General features: G+C 34.2%; 1 long non-coding RNA gene across 1 annotated transcript; it reads right to left on the reverse strand.

Annotated features, from left to right (window-relative positions):
• Window positions 1–2,069: 2,069 nt before the first annotated feature.
• On the reverse strand, window positions 2,070–2,879 carry LOC123500399. Its single transcript, XR_006673305.1, has 3 exons — window positions 2,753–2,879; window positions 2,542–2,614; window positions 2,070–2,327 (listed from the first exon to the last, which is right to left on the reverse strand). It is a non-coding gene; the product is annotated as an uncharacterized LOC123500399 (long non-coding RNA).
• Window positions 2,880–4,270: the final 1,391 nt, after the last annotated feature.

Raw genomic sequence — 4,270 nt, forward strand, 5'->3', positions numbered from 1 at the left:
TCATTGTCTTTTCCAATCGCTTTGGGTATTCTGGAACAAATACCCAATATGAATAAAACAAGGCCTCCATGGCCTTGTTCAATTATGTTGCCTCCTTCCGCAGCAGTGGGTTGTCATTGATGTAAACCTGGTGGTGCCGGTTGTGTGCCACGAGGACTGGTGTGGGATCCTTGATGTTCTGTGGAGAGAAAATATTACTTGGTAAAATCTATATATTTATCAAGGTTGCTTAAACAATATGGTAACATTTATGCAAAATCAAACTTATCATACAGCACTGTAGAGTATTTAGTTCCTGCACTGATCAACCAAAGGGCAGCTAAAACAAAATATTTTTTTTACTCCCATGTTCTCCATGTACCTATAGACTAACTGATAAATTCTAAGAGGCTAGTGAAGTTCTGTATTAAGAAAAGATCAGGAAGACGTATCTTACTTAAATGTGAAACATGACCAAATCCTGGCAATATAACCAGTCAAAATTACATCCACGGATTCAACAAGCAACAGTTCTTCATCCTTCCCAAACAGGGATGGCAACAATACCAAAGCAAGCAGCAAGCTGCATTCTGGAAAAAAAAAAATTAAATAAAAAAAGATAAACAGGGATATATTAGCATGGTTTGCTTTTATTTGTTTCATCACAATGCATGTTTTAAGAACAGGTTACCAGTGTAGTCTTTAAACCTTTGCAATGAAACCAACTATGAAGAAAATTTACTTCATGAAAAGTAGGAAACTTTATACAGCTGCAATAGATCTGTGAGGCAGATCACTAAATCAATATAGTGAACTGGGTGCAGGAGCAGGACTGACTTGACAGAGCAAGGAAGGAATGCTGGCCTCAACATTTGCAACTGATACACTGCATATAAAAATTATATACAAACCAGTTTGTTGCTCTTGGGTAGTGGCACTCTCCAGGTCTTTTACATACTTCTTGTGGTACTTTATGAAGCGCTTGCATCTCTCTTTTCCAAACTTGATGAGTTCAGGAAGGGATGATGTCAGCTTGAGGAGACTCTCTCCATTTTTCAAATTTCCAACAAGCTCTGCTTCATTTTCAAGCTGTAACAGACAATTATGGTATCATAAAACATATATATGTTTAATGTTTCTATCCTAGAAATATTGTAAAGGCAGCCTTTAGAATATCTTAAAAAAAAAAAGTTACAAAAAAAAAAAAAATGTAACCTTAGGAGATGAAGACATATGTAAATCATATAAGAATTCAAGTGAACAACTTCTGCCCTCAGTTCTAGATTCTATTTAACTGATCAATAATTTTGATGCCCTGTTCCCACTGGGAACTCCCCACACATTTCTTCCTTGCTTTATCTCCCCCCCCCCTCCTTTCTCTCTCATTCATTCAAGAATTGTATTCTTTGTCCCTACTTATTCACCTGACACAAGGTTTACCTCCTCAAACTCTCTTTCTTATTTCTCTCCTTGCTCTAACATTCCCTGCCTTTTACTTTCAATCAAACTATTCTGATTTGTTTGTTGGAACAAATTTAGCCAAAACATAAAAATGCATAAATGAACATTTCTATACTTTATATAGTTGCACTGGATTTTTTTGCAAGTTTCAATTCCAACCGGAAATAGCTGGCTACAGCCGTAACTTTTATTTTACATAAAAGCAGTTATCTTAAGGTTTATATTTTTCAACTCCACTATTTACATTCATGTCTAATTTTGGTATTGTTAACTTTTCATTTACATAATTTTCTCAAAAGAAAATTGTGTGAAGTGGATAGTAATATACTGTATTTACCTCTCTTTCAAATACTTTTATTTTGGAAAACTTGCAAGAAAAACTTTATCCTTATCCAAAATCATAAGAATCACGGTTTATTCTTTAGTTTAATGATCACCGGTAAAGGTGCTGTTAAAAAAAAAAATAATAATCTCCAATTATATACATTAACTAAAATCCAACTGTGTGAAACTTATAATTAATCTTCCACAAATTAAGATTTCTAATTCAAATTCCGGCCGGATATTGATACAGAGATTCCGGTACATCCCTAATAATTACAACGGAATATATCTGAATAACAGGATCACAATGGAACTTAAACAACTAAAATGTATTTTTTTTTTTAAACACTACTGTACACAAAGTGTACTGGACACTTACATTGTGTGGCCTTTGCTTCTTCCGAAGCATTCCAACTTTCTCACCACAATTCTCTGCTTTCTTTTTTTCTTTTTTTTTCCTTTTTTTTATTTTGCTGTTTCAGTCGACCATATTTTTCTTTTAAGGCCGTCACCTCTGGAGAACTCAGAGGCAATCGAACTTGTTTCATCTTTGACCTTAGAGACTGCCTCCAGTATTTATGTTGTGAATTTGTGTTAATTTAGTACAGTAGCTTTGTATAGCACACCATAGGTGCTAGTAGTATGAATTATGACAGACAAGTTAATTTAATCTGATATAATGTCTTGTAAATTCTAAATATAAATCCATATAGCATACATAATAATTTCACTAATACTGTAACAACTGTCACCTCATTGATAAAGTACTGTACTTACGGGATCTCCAATATGTGGAAACTTCTCAAATAGTGCATTAATTATATTGTTGTATCCTTTCCTGGAGGGTCGCCTAAATAAAAGAAAAAAAATAAGTTAATTACCACAATTCACTTTGTAGTGAAACTGTATAAAACATCACAACACCAATATCTAATAAACTGTATATTTTTTTTGATACCTCAAACACTTCAAACAAAACAAAGCTTACAAAGTATTTTGCTGTTGTAGATCAGAGATAATGGAGTCGATCACCATCCGTCAATTATAAGACCCAGGAAGGTAATCTTGCCTTTTTTTTTTTTCTTAGTAAGCAGGATTGTTTTCACCATAGGTGGTAAGTTGGGTATCCTGATAAAAAAAAAAAAACATTATAAAGACAGTCAACCTTTTGAGATATGACACACAAGTGAGACCTTACCCTAGTACTGGTTAAGAAACACAATTTTTATATACCTACAAAATAAAACTGCCACTGGCAGTGCAATAAGGGATAAGATGATTTATACACTTTGAAAGTTATGCAGACTGAGGGACACAGTTGGAAGACAAACTTAGATGCTTAAGAATGACCAAAGCAAACACTAAATTAACCTACTCAATGAATACCGTCATCAAATTACAGAAAGCTAACCACTAAATGAAACACTTCCAGACAGCACAACACAAATTTCAAACAAGATGACATGAACTCCATACGACACGACACAAATTGAAAATCTGATGGCACAAACTGCAAATGAGACCACATGTTTGATCTAAAAATCCATATAAAATGTTGCGTATACACACCTGTAATTGTTGAGGTCATCCCAAAGTGATGGGTGACCAGTTTCATCTACTGGCCTACAAACTTCATGAGAAGCCTGGCTGCTATTAATGGGCTGCTCAACCACAGGCAGATCTTTTAAGGGCTGATCTTGAATACCAGTAATGGGCTCCTCACTCTGCTTTGGCTCAAGTTGAAGATAACTTCCTGACATCTTCAGTTTCTCCAGTTCATTAATGAATATCAGCTGATCTTTCATTACTGCGAACAGCCGTTCAGTCATGCCTTATGTGAGCCTCATCAGATCATGCCCATCATGCTATAAACAAGAAACTCAACAAAGTAAATTAATATTTATTTAAAAATAATAATTATAGAAAACTTCCTTTTTAACATAAAGCAAGACATGTCAATGATGAAACATCATACCAGAACTATATAATACTGTACATTACTCGTGTATTATACGTGACCGGACATTTGGCCGAACAGACATTTGACTGAAAATGCAAGTGTGAATAGTAAGCAACAAGCATTACTCTAAGTGTTTTCATTAACAGGAAACAAAGGTAGAAGAAAACTAATAATTGTACAAATGTACACTATATTAACAGTGAAATTTATTAAAATAAAGTACTATTTAAACACTGTTGGTTATTCCTCTGAGACTACCGTGACCGAAAAAAAAATGCTATTATTAAAACACTAAAACTCAGAGAAATACAATGACTGATAGTGGCAAGTAAAAACAACGGTGGCTTCAATTGGGCAAGGCTGGTTCAATGTATGTGAGCTAAGAAAGCCATTATCCAAATTAACATTTGTTAATGCCGATTGTTTTCAAACAGGTAAGATTACTTGTTACAGTCACCAGCACGATAATTACTGTGACATACATGTAGGTACGTTTACAACATTTTTGGTTAAATGTCCTTCTCTAATTGTTTTAACGACCGGTAG

The sequence above is a fragment of the Portunus trituberculatus genome, unplaced genomic scaffold (assembly GCF_017591435.1).
Source record: "Portunus trituberculatus isolate SZX2019 unplaced genomic scaffold, ASM1759143v1 PGA_scaffold_214__1_contigs__length_66484, whole genome shotgun sequence".
NCBI lineage: Eukaryota > Metazoa > Arthropoda > Malacostraca > Decapoda > Portunidae > Portunus > Portunus trituberculatus.